The 17,686-nt window shown below is 53.2% G+C and overlaps 1 long non-coding RNA gene across 1 annotated transcript in view; it reads left to right on the top strand.

Annotated features, from left to right (window-relative positions):
* Window positions 1-17,074, top strand: part of LOC127488392 (uncharacterized) — a 125,859-nt gene extending 108,785 nt beyond the window's left edge. Inside the window, exon 3 of the long non-coding RNA XR_016230280.1 lies at window positions 16,270-17,074. This is a non-coding gene — a long non-coding RNA (uncharacterized LOC127488392). The remainder of the gene's footprint in view (window positions 1-16,269) is intronic.
* The last annotated feature ends 612 nt before the right edge of the window (window positions 17,075-17,686 follow it).

Raw genomic sequence — 17,686 nt, 5'->3', positions numbered from 1 at the left:
CCCTCCACTCTGAGGCCAGGCAGACAGCTCCCACCCCCAGGCAGCCCCTGGTCCAGAGCCTCCTGCTGATCCCTGCCCACAGCCCCCATCTGGCCTTCACGGCATGGCTTCATTTTCTTTGGCAGCTGCATTTTCCTCTTTCCACGTACCTGGTTGGCTTCCAGGATCAGCCAAGTCTCAGACTTGGCTACAGGGAAATAGAGATAGACACAGTCCCTTTATTATTTAATTTAGTGGGGAAAAAAAAAGAAAGGAAGAAAGAAGAATTCTTAGCCAGGGTGGTACCTTCCAATCAGAGCTAGGAGACCTCAGCCAGGGACCCTGGGGGCTTGGACAGGAAGTGACCAGCCAGCAAGAGTCTCCCCTCCAAGCTCCAACGGCCTCCCCATCCCCCACCTCAGGTCTTCTCCTCTGGCAGCTCCAGGCCTTCTAGTTGCCCTCTGCCTCCCACCTCCCGGGTGTTCCTCAGCTCCCAACCCCCAGGGCTGCAGACTCTGCCAAGCCCTGGCAGTGACACATTGCTCAGCCCCTGCCTGGGGCCCTCCCGGCTCCAACGACCTCTGGATGCCCCCCTAGGCCCACCACACACCGTGGGCTGTTCCAGGCGAAATTCCCTTGCACTGTGGAAAGAGGAAATGAGAGCAGGGGTGGGGGCAAGGGATAGCGGAAAAAAATAAAATGAGATGGAACTAAGTCCTGGATGAGAGAATTTTGGGGGGAGAAGGCTTGGCTGAGGGCTACTCAGGGGCCAGGCAGGGAGCTTGTCAGACTTGTCAGGTCGTCCTCAAAGGGAGCCCGGCTCACAGACTCACCTCTGCCCTGTGACCACACGTAGAGGCAGAGCTCAGCGTGGCTCAGGCTTGGGTACACCGCCCGCCTTACCTTTTCTGGAGTGGGAAATGCTGCTGTCCCTCAGGGCTGGCCAAAGTATCCAGGAGCATCTGGGCACTGTGAGGAAGCAGAGAAATGTCTGGGCTGGCCTGCCCCACAGGGCGGGCTCACAGGAAGGGCTCTGAGACAGTCTCATTCCCAACAGGCTTGGCACCCCCCACCCCGACCCCTGATTGCCAGTTCCCCCGACTCAGGAGCTCTGATACCTCACTTCCCCCTCCCTCCCCTGCAAAGAGCTCTACTTGCCATCACTTTCCCAGCACCCCATCCTTTTGCACCTTTAATAACCCACTACTGTACATGCTTTCTAAAACGATCATGGTTATTGTGCAGATATTGTATTGTCTTTGCACAACTTTGTCTCTTTGCAAATGGGTCCAGAATATCTATATGTTCCCAAAGCTGCAACCTCTCTGATCGGCTACCTCAAGGAAGACAGCAGGACATCCCACCACTTATCTGAGTTGAGGCACTGCCACAGGAGAATGACCTGGGCTTTCCATGGCAGTGACGGATCCTGGCTAGGGATTCGGGGGACACCAGTAGAACGGTAGAAACTAAACTTTCACCTAATGCATTTATAAAATGTATGAATGACTAAGAACCCCCTGATCCTCCAGAAGGAAGAGATCCAGTATATGGCAGAGATGATCAATGAACTCAGCAGGAGAGTGAGCTTCCTCAGCCCTAGACACTAGGCTGTGGTGATGGTTGCAGATTGAAGTGACTGAAAATCACAGTTGACATTGGCATCAAGAGTGAATTTCATGGTGTATAAAGTACCTTAATAAAGCTGCGAAAAACCAAAAACATGATGCTGGTTAATCTGTGTCCTCCACTGGAGCAATTTCCCTCATTGTGTGGAAACTCAAGGAGCTGTTGAAAGGGCACTGCTGGTGAGAGACTGATGTCCCCTGGGCCGCTCAGCCAGGCGGGTCACTGCGCTGAAGAGGCCACGCTTCTCCAGGAACCCTGTCTCTACTCGGGTGACAGACAGGACATCCAGCTGCAGCTACGCCAGAGAACTTTGCCCTTGAGAAATACTGGGATTCTGACCCAGGGCTTTGAACCCCAACTGACTCCCAGTTGGTTAGAAACAGAGGGTGTATGTGTGAGAGTGTGTGTGCATTTGCATGTTTGTGTCCCTGAACAAGTGTGAGTGTGTCTGAAGGTGTGTGTATGGCTGCTGTGTTTACCACCCACCAAAGCCTCCAACAGAGGCCATGCACCCTGGGATAGGGAATGCTGCAGTTGGATTGTAAGCAAGGAGGGGTGAGTAAGGGCTGACAGCAGCCTGGGGTCACTTGGGAGAAAAAGATGGCCCAAGAGTCTCCTCCATGCCCATGCACTTTGCCATCTGCACACACATACACACACAAACGCACACGCATGCGCTTGTTGTGTTCTCTACACAGAAACCAGTCACTGAGAGGGCTACAGCCTCTTCTGTACCCTGAGAGACCGAGGAGTGGATCCTGGATTCTCCCTTTGGTCCTTGAGTGAGAGAGAAGGGAAGAGAGGAATGAGCATGTGTCCTTCTGTCTTTCAGCTATATTATGGGATGCACTTTTCACCTAGCAAGGGATGGAGAAGGGTTGGATACACCTTCCTGAGTGGGTCTCAGCCAGAAACTCTTGATTCCATTCTTATCTTGTTGTAGCAGACCCCCTGTCAGCCATCCATCTATCCATCTACCCATCCATCCATCTATGCATCTGCCCACTCATCCACCCATCCATTTATCACCTACTTATTTGTTCAATAAACATTGGGCACCTGCCAGATGCCAGACTCCATGCCAGGCCTTGGGGCCCTGGCATGGAAGAGCCCAGGTTGGCTCCCTCAGGGAGCTCACAGTGCATTGGGAGACTCTGAGAATAGACGTGCATGATTGAAGAGGCTGGGTGTGTGTGTATAGGGGGCCGCAGTGAGACAGTGTGCAGACAGACAGCTGGGTGGCCTACTGGGCATCATAGAACAGAGTCAACCACTGAGCCCCAGAGAAGGGAGGCTGTGCAAAGAAAGATTCCCAATACAGGCAATGCCTGGTGAGCCGGAGTTTGCCAGGCAGACAAGGAGGAGCACTACATCAAGCAGAGGCAGCACTTACGCACACCTTGACTTGACTTGGGGACCGTCACCGTGGAAGGAAGATGGATGGGCTTCTGCAGGCTTCTGTGCTTGCTGGAAGAAGAGAGCTTAGAACTGAGACAACAAGGCCACACACTTGCCCCTGCCCCACAGGAGTCCCAGCCAGACTCCCTGGATCCGGCCGGAGAGGCTGAGAGCCACTTGGATGCGTTTCAGTTTATAAGGTTTGGGAGGTAAGAAGCATGGGGGAGGAAAAATTGTGCAGACCAGTAAAAATGTGCCCTGGCCCTGTGCCTGTCTGGGGACTGGTGGTTGGGAAACACTGGGCTGGAGGATCTCTGACATTCCGCAAAGCTAATGTTCCAGCCTTCCTGGTCTGCGAGCTGCAATGCTGAGTCCTTCTCTCCTAAATGTCAGGGAGCTGTGGCTGAAACCGTGCCAAAGAGTGTGGGAGAATGCAGACCACATGCCTCCTGCAGAGTCTCAGATCTGCCCCTGGGCACAGCCACCTGGTGCAAGGGCAGGGGCCTGTCTCGGTTCCTCAAAAGCAGATGAGAAGACATGAAGGGCAGGCGTGGCCCCACCTCTGGAGCACAAGTTCTGGCATCAAGTGGCCCTAAATAGCTGGGCTCTAAGCCAAAGGCACCCACACAACTCCACCCTCAGCTACCAGTATGGTCACAAGACATTGCCAGGCTTTTAATTCAATCAAGTGTGTTGCCACAGACTTCACTTTCGAAAGTGTGCCTCGAACACCCATAACATCTAACGCCCTGTGGTTGTGAAAGGAGGGAAGATGAGAGTGGGGATGTTAGGGACGCCCCGTTCTCTCTTAGTGTCTTTGAGAAGTTGAGCAAGCCAACTGAGACACCTATAAGAGTGACGGCAGGGCCATCAGGAAACCAGGGAAGCCAAATTCAGGCCACGCAGCTGCTGAGAGCACGGCTCACCTCAGCTGTACACAGTGTGGTGCCCTGCACGTCCCACTCATCTCAGTCCCCAGGCCTTGTCACTCATCCAGGGTACGCCATCCGCCCGTCGAAGATCAGCACCTGTTGTCCTGTGTGCTCTGTACCTTGGGCTCCAGTGTGGTGCTGCCAGCTCCCCCGTGATAGCTCCCTGAGGGCAGTCGGACCCTTGCTCTCTGTAATCCCGATGCCCACCTGACACACATCCGTGCTGCCCAAGAAGTGCCTGTCTGGGAGGAGTCAGTGGAGGTTGCCATACGACAGTCCATGATGGCTCCTGCATGGAAGCCCCTCGGGAGCTGCATGGTCTCCTCTTTTGCTTACCAGAGTCTCAGAAGGGCTGTGCTGGACGGGTCCCTCAGAAAGTGTCCACGGCCCCCTGGGCAGGGAAGCGAGGAGAGCAGTGCACAGCCTGTCGCCTCACCCCTGGCCTTTCTCTTCGCTCCGTGTGTCCATTACTGTGTGAGGCTTTCCAGAGCATGAGGCGTTCCAAGCTTCGTTATTTTCTCATATTGAAAGTGGGTATCCGTTCCTACCTTACAGGACTGGGAATGTAAAGCAAGGACACAGAGTGTGGTCCCAGATGCCAGCGGACAGAGATTTGTTTGTCCTGCGGCAAACATTGTTTAGAGCCCGGCGTGTGTCATTTCCACCCTTTTGCCTTGCATTAGTTTAATTTTACACGTGACGGCGATGATGTGGCACGTGTAAAGTCAGATGTGCCATCCGTCTCATCGTCATTATTCTCTTAACAGTCCGTAGCTGCAGAATTGGTTTCTCTTTGTGGCAAGGTGTATCTGGGAGATGAGTGCTTGCTATCACTGGCTGCTCATGTTGTATTGTGGTCAGAGAAGGTGGTCTGTGATGCCGCTACTTTGGGGATTTCACTCTGAGGTATTCCTTGTGGCCTAAGGGTCTAGCATCACTTTTAATGTATTATAAATACTGAGAAGGAGGTGTCTTCTGTTTGAAGGATGTGAGGCTTATATGTATATTACTCCTGCTTTTGTGCATATTTTGTTAGGCACAGGGTGAAATGGCCATGTTAAGCCTCCCCCGAGGCCATGCTCCTGCCACTTTGTGTGTTTGTTTGAAGATTTATCTGTTTTTTAGAAAGGCTGAGTTATGGGAAGGTGGAGGGGTTGTGGAGGGAGAGAAAGAAAGAGAGAGAGAGAAAGAGAGCTAGCTTCCATCTGCTGGTTCACTCTCTAAATGGCTGCAAAGGCTGAAACGCCGTCTGGCTCTCCCATGTGGGTGGAGGGACCCACACATTTGGGCCCTCTGCTGCTGTTTTCCCAGGCACATTAGCAGGGAGCTGATTCAGAAATGGAGTAGCTGGGACTCGAACCAGCTCTCATATGGGATAGCTGCATTGCAGGCAATAGCTAGGTGGGTCTGTTGTGACTGGCATATCACTGCACTTATGACATCGTGTCGTTATCACAGACAGAGCAGGTAGACAGCATGTGTGTTGTTCACAGCTCCTCTGGGGCTCCGTGCCCTGTTCCTTAGAGCTTTCCTCTGCTGTCTGCAGTGTTTCCCTTCCTCTTTCCCGGGCTGGCGTCAGGTTGGTATGGAAACAGAAGACGGCTCAAGTCTTGGCATACTTTGGAAGCTTATCCAGATTGTTTTTCAATCTAAGTGCAGTACTCAGATGTGGCACAAATTGAATCCTCCTCGGATCTCATCCTCACAGGTCCTCCTGGCATATCCCAGGAATGCAGCCCTACTATGGAAGCCAAATTTGCAGACACTCAGTGCCTGGGGTGGGGGGAGACTGGCCCAGCACGCACTCCGCAGCTCCAACTCTCACCTCAGTTGGAGGGGAGCAGGGAGGGACCCTGAGTTGATTTACAACCTATTCAGGCGGCTCCATCTGATGCTGAGCGTCCCAGGCAGAGGTGCGAGGTCACGCCAGGGTACCTCAGCTCACTGAAGTCAGTCCTGGAGGCTCCCAGGTGGCAACAGCAGGCCTTGATAGGCAAGTGATCTCTTACAAAGTCAAGTCTTTCCAGGAAGGCGGAGGGAGATTCCCGCTGATTTCCTTCAACTTCCACAGCCCCAGCTCAGCTGTTGACCAGCTTCCCTGCTCCTGGGGCTGCAGCAGAGGCTGTGCACTGCGAGAAACCTAGCACTCCATCAGGACCCTTCGTGGGCTTCCTTGTCCATATACATCTACACACACACACACACACACACGTCCATATACATATCTCAAGTTTTATTTTACAACTCTTGGTCCTTCCTTCCCTCCCTCCTTCTCTCCCTCCCCCCTTTCTCCTCCCTCCCTCCCTCCTTCTCTCCTTCCCTCTCTCCCTTTTTCCTCCCTCCTCCCTCCTTCCTTTTCTTCCTCCCTCCCTCCCTCCTTCCCTTTCTCCCTCTTTGTCAAATAGAGCTTAAACACATCTCCCCAACCGGATGGATGCAGAAGGTTTTGCTCACAATGTTCAAAGACAGTCATGCCCAGACCTTTTCAGTAAGTTCTTTCGTGGCTGAAAATGATTGCCACGGTGAGCACCAGGCACAACTCTTTCACCTTGTTTTAGGATAATAGGAGGGTCTCCTTCTGTGTTCTGTGTGAACCCTAACCCCAAGAGACACAGTTTAGGGCAGCATAGTTCACCCAGGCATTTTGTCATTCTCATGGGTTTTATTTTTACAACTTATAAAATTCACCTTTAGGGGAAGGTGTACACAGGTTCCAGGGCCACTGCTGTCTTTGCAAAAGAAAACTCTTAAAATGTGTTCATCCGTTTATTCCTTGAGAAAGACTTGATTTATTGATTCATTCATTAATTCTGCAGTAAGAATTATGGAGCTCGGCCTATAATGGGAAATGAAAGGCCAGGGAAGCTTACAGTGCATGGGAACAAACGTGATCTCACATTCACGTGATTAATGGCATGATTTTAGGAGGAGACAGTAGAGACATTGGCCGCCCTTGGGACACAGGCAAAATGGAAGGATGAGAATAGGTGGCAGCAGGTCACAGCTGGGCCGGCAGCTTCAGCCAAGGTTGTGAAGAGTGAGAGTCAGCTGGATCCCCCAGCAAGCCTGGGCCCCTGTGGAGGGAGGCCCTTAGTCTCCTCCCATGTCCTGGTCACGTACAGGTTGTCTGTGCCCAGCTGTAGGCTCATCTCCTACCCACAAGCGGGCTCCAGGGTATCCCGGGTAGATTTAGGAAAAAACCAGGGGTTTTCAAACTGCCTTGAGAGGCAGAAGTCACCCAGTCATTTCCAGCCATTGTAGCAAGAAACCTTCTGGCATATCTTGTGGCAAACTGGCCCCTTGCAGGAAAATTTACCACATTATTCCAGATTGTGAATGGCCCAGCGTTCAGGAGCGCCCCCAGCTGGGCAAGTGAACAGCCTATTTGCTGGGTGCTGCAACTCAGTGGGGGCAGAGGCTGTGGAGGAAGAGGGTAAGGCAGGTGGGCTAGGCAAGATTAAACCATAAGGTTATGTAGGCTGTGTCCTGCACAAGTGCGTCATAGCTAAGGGGATACTGTATAATCAGAGCCATAAATTATTACTATGATGGTCAAGACATGAAAATAAAAGATTTTGAGAAGGAGAAGGCCATCTTATAACTCATACAAAGATGTCATGGTTGCATCCATTTACCATATTTCTTCAGAGTTCCAATGCTGTTGTTATCAGGGATTCTTTTATGTTGAATTTCCTTTCTTTATTTTAATGGAGTTAAAACTTACGAGCAATAAAGTGCACAAACTGCCAGTACACAGCTAAGTAAACATTACTTCCACCAAATTATCACTCTAACAGCTTTGGGGAACTTTTGTTGATCAAAGAATTGATGACTCCACAATAAAAAACCGTGCATAGAAATGACCACCAACATCCCAGACAGCAACAGGTGAGGTCATTTTTCTTGAAATTGTATTAACTGTTTAGCCATCTAGTTACTAGCTCCAGGTCTGCAGTTAAGAGGGCTCTCCAATGGTCTTGTTCTGCAGCCTCCTCTTTCCTGAGTCTGGCTTTCCAGGCGATGGCTTCCAGGATATGTCCTTCTCCCAGGAATGTAGTGTGCTTGCAAGACACCAGCCTCCACACACAGGTGGCCGCGTGGCTGGTCTGTGTAGGGACTGCAGTACCATGCCGAGAGGTTCACTGTCCTAAAAATCCTGAGCTTCACCTGTAACCCCTGGGAACCGCTCATCTTTTTGCTGTTTCTGTAGTTTTGCCTTTTCCAGAATATTGTGTGTTGGGATTTATGCAGTGTTTAATCTTTTCAGGATGTCTTCTGTCACTTAATAACATGCATTTAAGGGTCCTCCATGTTAGCCCATCTCTTATTAGCACTGAGTAATAGCCCCTTGTCTAGATGACCCACGCTGCCTGCCCACTCACCCACTGATTGACTGCTTTCATGCTTTGGCTGTTAGGAGTGAAGCTGCTGCAAACATCTGTGTTCAGGTTTTCATGTGGATGTAAATTTTCAACTCATTTGGGCAAACACCAAGAAGCACAGATGCTGGAATGGATGCTAAGAGTGTGTTTGGTTTTGTAAGACACTGCCAAGCTGTTTTTCAAAGGGGCTGCACCATTTTGTATTCCTGCCGGTGATGAATGAGGGTTCTTGTTTAGCATTGTCTGTGTTCTGGACTTTGGCCATTCATCTAGGTACAGAGTGGTATTTGTTGCTTTAACTTGCATTTCTCTGATGACGTCTGCTTACTTGTCATCGGCACGTCTTCTTTGGTGAGGTGTCTGTTGAGATCTTTGGCTCATTTGTAATCAAGTTGTTTGTATGCTTAACTGTTGAATTTTAAGAATCTTTTGTGCATTTTGGGTCACAGTGCCTTATCAGATATTCTGCATATAGCAATCCTTTTGCAAACATTATCTCCCATTCTATGGCTTGCCTTCTCATTTTCTTGATGGGGTCTTTCACAGAGGATAAATTTTTGAATTTATTGATGCTCAGATTGTTAATTATTTCTTTCTTAGATTGTGCCTTTGGTACTGTATTAAAAAAAAAAAAAAACAGGCCGGTGCTGAAGCTCACTAGCTAATCCTCTGCCTGTGGTGCCGGCACCCCAGGGTCTAGTCCTGGTTGGGGCGCTGGATTCTGTCCCAGTTGCTCCTCTTCCAGTCCAGCTCTCTGCTGTGGTCCAGGAGTACAGTGGAGGATGGCCCAAGTTCTTGGGCCCTGCACCCCATGGGAGACCAGGAGGAAGTGCCTGGCTCCTGGCTTCGGATTGGTGCAGCTTGCTGGCTGCAACATGCTGGCCGTAGCGGCCACTTGGGGGGTGAACCAACAGAAAAGGAAGACTTTTCTCTCTGTCTCTCTCTCTCTCTCTCTCACTGTCTAACTCTGCCTGTCAAAAAAACAAAACAAAACAAAACAAAACAAAAACAAACAAACAAAAAACACAACACATTGCAAACTCAAGGTTACCTAGATTTTTCCCCCCATATTTCTCCTATGACTTGCAGGAGTTCTGTGCTTTATGTCTGAGATCATCCTGAGCTTCTCTTTGTGACGGGTATAATTCTATGTCTAGATTCTTCCTTGTGCTACACAGGGATGTCCAGTTGCTGCAGCGGCCTTGCTGAAAACACTGTTCCCCCTCATTGTGCTCCCTTTCTCTGTGTCAGTCATCCTTTGGCCAGATTGATGTGGGCCTATTTCTGAGTGCTCTATTCTTTCCCACTTATTTATTCGTCCAATCCGACCAATACGACGCTGTCTTCATTATTGCAGCTTTATGGTAAGTGTTGGAGCTGGGAAGTGTCAGGTGTCAGTCCTCCAAACTTGTTCTTAGCCTTCCATATTGTTGTGTATATTGTATATACAAAAATATACAAAAATTCTATATTCTTCTTTCTCTGCCTCTTCATATAAACTTCAGAATCAGTTTGTCAATATCAAGAAAATAACTGTGCTTGATTAGTAGTATCACCCTGTAGATCAAGTTGACATCCTAACAATTGTGAGTTGTCCTATCCTTGAAAACTCATGTTCTATTTTAAGCTTTCTATCTTCTTCTTACTTTCCCAGGCATTCTGGAAAACTTCTCAAATATCTTCCACATCACTGATTCTATTTTCTGCAGTGTCAAGTTTCTGTTTCCATTTCCAGTGGAGACTTACATTTTGCAATGGCCTCTCGAGTTTCCTTCCTCCTCTCTTCCATCAGCAAGCTTCTCTTTCCTCTTATGCCTTTGGACTTCTCCCTTCTCACTCCAGTCCAATATATCACCACTTCATCCTTTTTCTTCGAGTTCACATTTTCCTGAATTATTAGAGACCACAAAGCAGTTATTTCCCAATATTTCTATGTTTCCTAAAACAAATATTTGATAAACGGTTATTTGGCATTTGCATCTTGATTGTGGTGCTTTTTTATTTTTCAGAATCTCTTTGATCCACACTGGTTTTTTGGTTTTTGTTTTTTTTTTTTTTTTTTTTTTTTTTTTTTTTTTTTTTTTTGCTTCTTCTTGAGGACAAGTCAATAAGACCTGGTGTCTGCCCAATCAGTGTCCAGTGGTTTGGATGTGGTTTGTCCCTCAAAGGTACCTGTGCTGGGAGCTTGGCTGCCAGTGCGGGGATGTCGAGAGGCAGGGAATCTTGGGCCAGGTGGCTGTGGGTGCTGCCCAGGGAAGGATTAGGGTAGCTCTCATGGGACCCCAGGTGGATTCTGGGAAGGTGAGTCGTTACACAGAAACAAGCCTGGCTGAGTTTCCCCCTGGCTTGCTATCTTGCCACACGCCTGCCCTCTCACAGGTGCTCCCACATGATGCCATCGCCATGACCTCATGGAGCTGAAGGGGCCCTGGGCAGAGGTCAGACGGCTGGGGCGCCTGACCAGGGACTTTCAGTGTCCGAAGCTCTGAGCCAAACAGACCTTTCTCGGTACAGTTCCTGGCCTCAGGGACGTTGTTGCTGCAGCAGGAAACAGACCGAGCAGTCAGTCCATCAGCGGTTCGTCCTTAGCTCCCATCACATCTCCTTGGGTACGGCACACATCCTGCTGCCAGATCCTAAACCAGGGAGGTGACTGGCAGCAAGGTACACAGTCAGTTCACAGTGGGGAAGGGGGCTGGGTGGTGCGCAGTGCTGGCAGGGTAGCTGTGTGCCTGCGACGCTGGCTCCATGTTTGTGGAAGCTGTTTTCTACTTCTGTTTGCTTGTTAGGCCTGGTCTTCATACCAGATATAAACCGCAGCTGGGCCCAGCCTCCTGCCAGGGGTCAGATTTTTGTACTGTTATGGTTTTTTGTTTCTTTTAAATTTTTTTTTTTTACGTTTTGTTTGAAAGACCGAGAAAGAGAGAGAGAGAGAAAGAGAGAGAGAGAGATGTCTAATCCTCTGATTCACTCCCCAAATGCCTGCAACAGCTGAAACTGGGACAAGCCAAAGTTAGGAGCTAGGAACTCAGTCCAGGTCTCCCATGCGGGTGGCAGAGACCCAAGTACTTGCCCCTCACCTGCTACCTCCCAGAGTGTGTAATAGCAGGATATTGAATGGGGAGAGAGGAGCGGGGCTCAAACCCAGGCGTTCTGATTTGAGATGCAGGTGTCCCCAGCAGTTTTCTTAGCTGCTGCTCCAAATGCCCACCCCACCTGCTGCTGTAGGTTGAATGTGTCTTCTCCAAAGTCATGTCGAAACTCGATCTCCATTGCAGTGGGGTTAAGAGACGGGAGCTTTGGGGAAATCAAGTCACAATGGCTCCATTGCGCCTTCCTCACGAAAAGGCCGAGCATCGGCTGAGCCTCTCCTCGCCACTGTCTCACCACATGAGGACACAGCCTGCCCTCCTGGGGGATGAAGCCATCTCGGGAGCCAAGGACTGGGCCCCCCAGGTGGGGAGCCTGTTGCTGCCCTGATCCTGGGTTCCCAGCCTCCAGCCCATGTGGAACTGCATTTCTGTTCTTCAGAAGTTTCTCAGGCTCAGGTATTTCGTGACAGCAGCACAGACGGACTCCGATGCCAGGGCACCCGCTTTCTGGGGACAAGGCGGCCCCTCAAATCCTGGAGCCTCCCCACACGGCTCACACTCACGGCTCACCCTGTGGCATGGAACAAATCCACATGGCGCGGGCCTGTTTATGCATGGCCCATCCTCTCCTTCCCCAAATTAGGGGGTGGGGGCAGGGTCGCGGGCGCTGTCCAGCTCCCCACAGAGGGGCTCTCTGCCCGCAGGCAGTGGGCATTGTCCTCCAGAGGAGGGGCACTGCTCTGGGCTACCAGTGATTCTGCACAGTTCTTTTTTTTTTTTTTTTTTTTTTGACAGGCAGAGTGGACAGTGAGAGAGAGAGACAGAGAGAAAGGTCTTCCTTTTGCCGTTGGTTCACCCTCCAATGGCTGCCGCGGCCGGCGCGCTATGGCTGGCGCGGCGTGCTATGGCCGGCGCACCGCGCTGATCTGATGGCAGGAGCCAGGTACTTATCCTGGTCTCCCATGGGGTGCAGGGCCCAAGGACTTGGGCCATCCTCCACTGCACTCCCTGGCCACAGCAGAGAGCTGGCCTAGAAGAGGGGCAACCGGGACAGAATCTGGCACCCTGACCGGGACTAGAACCTGGTGTGCCGGAGCCGCAAGGCGGAGGATTAGCCTAGTGAGCCACGGTGCCGGCCTTTGCACAGTTCTTATTTCCATATTTCTAACATATTTTTAAGGTTTCTTTGAAAGGCAGAACAACAGAGAGTAGAAGAGGAGAGAGAGAGAGATAGAAGGGGGGGGAGAGAGAGAGAGAGAGAGATCTCCCATCCATTGGTTCACTCTCCAAATGGGCACAATGGTCAGGCCTGAGCCAGGCCAAAACCAGGTGTGCCAGCAAGGTGGAGGATTAGCCTAGTGAGCCACGGCGCCCGCCCGCCACTCACTCTTTACTACTCAAACTCCCAAGGCAGGTTGGGGACAGCCACTGCAGGTGCAGTGACATCCGGGCCCCACTAGGCGGCCACGGGCCTCCTCTGAGCTCCAGGCTTTGCAGAGAATTCCTCTGTGTAACTGAGACTCATCTCCTATTTCCTCTGTACCCTGGAGAAGGTAGCATGGAATTGTGATGAAAGGGATTCTGAATGGAATAGAGGAAACACACACACACACACACACACACACTGTGGAAGCAGTTTCCGTGTGTAACAACTACAGCAACGCAGAGGAGTTTCTTACCAGGTCCCTTTGACGATGGATGGCTTTCTCTGAAAGCCGTAGATAGAGCTGGGCCATGCGTTTGAGTGCAGGGTTCTGTCTGTGGTCGGGGTTAGATTCAGTCCACGGTGAATGCTCACATCAGTATGAGCTCAAGGTCATGGCTCGGATCAATATGAGATGGAGGCTCTGCTGGAGGACAGGGTTGGAGTTATTCTGTGGCTGGGAAATACAGTGACCGACAGCTCTCCTGAGATGTAAATCACGAGGATCGGAGCACTGGTGTCTGTGGGAAAAACCCAGGGATGAGTGCTGGAGGGAGGGAGGGGTGCACTTCTGGGGAGGCTCCAAAAGAGAAGCCCAGGAAGGCAGCATGCAGCCTTGGGGACTAAGCAGGGTGGCTGCACCGAGTGTAGGAACAGCAGAAGCCCCTCCGTGACGGAGCGTCCCATTCAGGATGCAGCTCCTGGTCACACACAGGCCAACCTCCCTCCTGGTGAGAAGGCAGGAGGAGGGCACCTGAGCTCCCAGGCCATCCCACACCCCTTGGCCCCCGGTGTGGGGGGCACAGGGACAGGACTCTCTGCCAGGTTAGGCCAAGGGCACCTGTCTACACATTCCTGGCCCCGGCTGCCTCCGGGCCCTGTGTCTGCGCTTGGGGCTGCCAGGGCAGGGGCTGGCGCCAGGCGGGGTGGACACAACCTGGAAACAGGGAGCGGCCGTGGAAACAATGCGCGCCTGGCACACACCCGCCAGCCACTCCCAGGCTCGTTCCTGGAGAAGCTGGGGCCTTGGGACAGGGAGCCAAAGGCACCCACCCCGCCCCAAGCCGCCTTCCCCAGGAGGCCTCAACAGCGCGACCACCCAATCTGGCGGCCGCAGGAGGCCTGGTGCTCCCAGTGTGGTCAGTGGCTCGCCTTTGAGCTCTGCTTTCCTAGATGGTAGCCTCTGTCCCTGCCCCTGCCGCAGGGTGCTCCTGCACCTGCCAGCAGCCCCCCACCCCCATGAGGGGTGGCCTTCCCCCCCCCCAGCCTGTCAGGAGCTTCCTAACGGGAATCTGCCGTGGGCAGCGGATGGCCTTCTGAGATGACCCCCTCCCCAACCAAGGTAGGGAAGGGGCTTTTCCTGAGGAAATGCTGCCCCCTGCAATACAGCGGTCCTTTCTCCATCAATCTGGAGACCCCGAGCGGACACCTCTCCCACCAGTCTGGGGTTCCCGGGAGGGTCCCTCCCACGAGGTCTCGCTTATGGTGGAGAAGAAAGATCTCCGTCAGTGTGGGTAGCGGAGGAGATCCCCCTGGTAACACAGGGCCTCCAGAGGGCCAGCTGGATAGGAAGAGGCCAAGCCAAGGGGAGGTGCAGTCAAGACTCTGAGTCCAGCTCAAGGTGATGGTGAGGTTCAGACATCAGCCTGTGCCCATGCAGACTTGTAAAAGGACGTGATACTGCGACACCAGACGCCACAGTGCCTGTGGTGCTGGTAACTCAGGGAGTGGTGATCCCGGTGGTGGCAGGAGTGCTGGTGCTGCTGATGGCCCTGCTGCTGTCAGGGGAGGTAGCAGTGGTGACAGGGTTGTGGTGATGGTGGAAGCAGCAGTGGTGAGAACTGGAGGATGGTGTAGATGGCGGTCATTGCCATGGGGATGAGCACAGTGGTGGGAGGGGTTGGCACTGCCTGCTCATCACCACCCAGCGGAGACCTGCCCAAGGGGAGAAGGGCCAGGGGCAAGAAGGGGATGTTTGCCCAGAATGGCAGGAGGGAGACTCTAAACCCTGGTCAGAGAAGGAAGCAAAAGCTGCATTTAAAAGAGGTCCCAGTCACACCGGAAGCAGGAACACCAATTACAGACTCTGAAGCTGTGCAGTCTACAGGCATCAGGAGGTGTGAATGAGGAACCTCATGGGCAAACGACATGGCCCAAGACCACCAGCCTGCAAGGGCAGGGGGCCATTCCGAGGGAGCCCCGGGCAAGGTTGGTCCTGAGGCCCCGACTCATGGCAGCTAGGAAACTGGAGCCTTGCACCACCCTGCCCTTGCATGGACCAGATGGGGCTGGAGTCCCCGGGCTGCCCTGACTAATCCGGGAAGGACCACGCTTCATCTGTGCACCTCGTATCCCCAAAGCCCGATGTCTTCAGCACAGGGCGAGTGGGGCTGTGAGAGGACGCCAGCATCAGCTGGTGGGGGCTAAGAACACCGCTGTACCTCCTCAAACATGGCCTGGCTGCTCTGGCTCCATCTGCTCAGGGCGGGGCCTTGGCATGCGTGTTTCTCATAGGCTCCCCAGGGGATACTGCTGCACACACCCCGCGATGCGTGCGCGGACTCTCTATTCAGCTCCTCCACCCCTGCCTCTGTGCCTGGGGGTATTTATAGTGGCAGGCAATCGTGTTTCCACAGCATGCCGTCTTCACCTTCCCCACCCAAAGAGTCTTGGGGGTGCAGGTGATCGGATGAACCCAGGGGCCAGGAGGCGGGGCGCAGGGCCGCGGCCGGTGCATGGAATGGTCGTTTCTCAATACAGCGCTGGCGCCGGCGCCAGAGAGGCAAGGGGAAGTGCTGGTGCCAGCACTTTCTGCCCAGACGGCCTCCACACTGCTCCCAGGTGCCCTGGGGAGGAGCGCTTAGGAGGGCTGGAGGCCAGGTCGGGGTGGGTGTGGGGAGTCCTGAGTGGATCAGAGAGGAAGGCTGAGCCAAGGGTGAAGACAAGAGGGCCGGGTTGCCACCCCCTTGGGGCGCTGTGCTTTGCTTGGCGTGCCCTCCGCATGACCTTCCAGATGATCCCTGCTTGTTCCCAGCTGGCTCCTGCCTATCCCACCCAGGGAGCTCTCCCAGGCCCCCCAGCTCCCTTCCTCTGTGCTTGGCCTCTGTGCTTGGTGTTTGGGATCAAGCAACACGGTTTCGACTGGTTTTCTGTGCAACTTCCCAACTTGGCTCCTGGACCTCACTGCCCCCCTACTGATATGCCAACTCCCAGAGGGCAACCAGGGTACCCCCTGTCTTCCATTGGTCCTCAGCCACCCGTGCAACTCATTAGGCATGGAAGAGCACCCAGCAGGAGGCACCGCATGAGATGTGCACCAAATGGGAGTCCGGGCTGTTGGGTTCCAGCCCTGTTCTGCCTCTTTCCTGGCTGCTGCAGACCCAAGACATGGGAGACGTGGGCATAGCTTTTCTCTCCTTCCTCTCTCTTCTCAGGTCCTCGCGATTCTGGGTCTCTGGTTCTGACATAGCAACCCAAGCCTACCAGCAACGGAAGGGCAGAATCCCCTGCCCTGGCACCAAGCTCAGTTCAGACCCCAGCGGGGAGAGGGGTGACAGAGGTGCTTTGGAGATGCTGATAACCCTGTTCCCTCTTGTGGAGACTGACGGAGGCCACCTCCGGACACCGACTCTGTGAGAAAGGGAGAAGGGTGGCGGATCAGGCCAAGGGAGTGACTCGAGCGGATCAAAGGAAACTGTCTGAGGGGACAGAAAGCAAGAAAGGCCTTGGGAACGGGGCTCAAGGACAGAAATGGCTCACTTTGAAGATGGGAAGGCCCTGAGGTGGCAGAGGGGGTGGCCTGTGGCAGGGCAGTGCAGGGAGGTTTGGAGGCTGGCTTGTCCACATGGCGACCCCAAGCTGGGGACGGTGCCAAGAAGGGCCAGTTGGGGGCTGGCGCTGTGGCACAGCGGGTTAACGCCCTGGCCTGAAGTGCCGGCATCCCATATAGGCACTGGTTCTAGTACCAGCTGCTTCACTTCTGATCCAGCTCTCTGCTGTGGCCTGGGAAAGCAGTAAGAAGATGGCCACATCCTTGGGCCCCTGCACCCGCGTGGCGGACCTGGAAGAAGCTCCTGGCTCCTGGCTTTGGATCGGCGCAGCTCTGGCAGTTGCGGCCAACTGGGGAGTGAACCATCGGATAGAAGACCTCTCTCTCTCTCTCTCTCTCTCTCTGCCTCTCCTCTCTCTGTATGACTCTGACATTCAAATAAAAAAATAAATAAATCTTAAAAAAAAAAATGGGCCAAAGTGCTGCTGGGCCTTGGGTCCCCAGGGAGGAGGCAGCCTGTGGGACAGCAGTGGGTCCTTCAAACCCCAAGTCTCAGTAGCCCCTTCAGCTGGGGCCCCACAGTCACCCCTGGGTAGACCACTGCAGCGGCCAGCCAGGAAACCTACCCCAGGGCCTGAGGCTCCTGTGCACATGCACACATGTGTGAGATCCTGGGTGCACATCAGGAATGAAGGGTGGGGGTCCATCGTGGTGGGGGAAGGAGAGTCCTTGCCTTCTGCCCAATGGGAGTCAAGTGGTTTGGACAGATCCTTCTTCATTATAAATGGGATGGCGTGATGCAGCCACAGTGGGGAAGACGGGGATCCTGGGGACAAGGATCCAGGGTGGTTGGGTTGCACGGGGTGTGTAGGTTGTAGGGAGCCCCCTAACTGCCCCCTGGGGACCTATACAAGGCCTCAGCCACACCTTCCTGGCTCCCCTCCCCAACACTGGAGGTGACCCCTCTGAAGGTGGCAAAAGGGGAGGTGAAAAGACGCATGCACACAACACTGTGCAAAGACGCTTGTGCAGAGGCTGAGCCCAAACTGGAGGCAGCCCAAGTCTCCATCAACAGGTGCACG

This window comes from Oryctolagus cuniculus, chromosome 2, assembly GCF_051225735.1.
Source record: "Oryctolagus cuniculus isolate XC-2025 breed Fujian yellow rabbit chromosome 2, ASM5122573v1, whole genome shotgun sequence".
Classification (NCBI taxonomy): Eukaryota; Metazoa; Chordata; class Mammalia; order Lagomorpha; family Leporidae; genus Oryctolagus; species Oryctolagus cuniculus.
The sequence above is the reverse complement of the archived record's forward strand: the minus strand, read 5'-3'. Positions and strand labels throughout refer to the sequence as shown.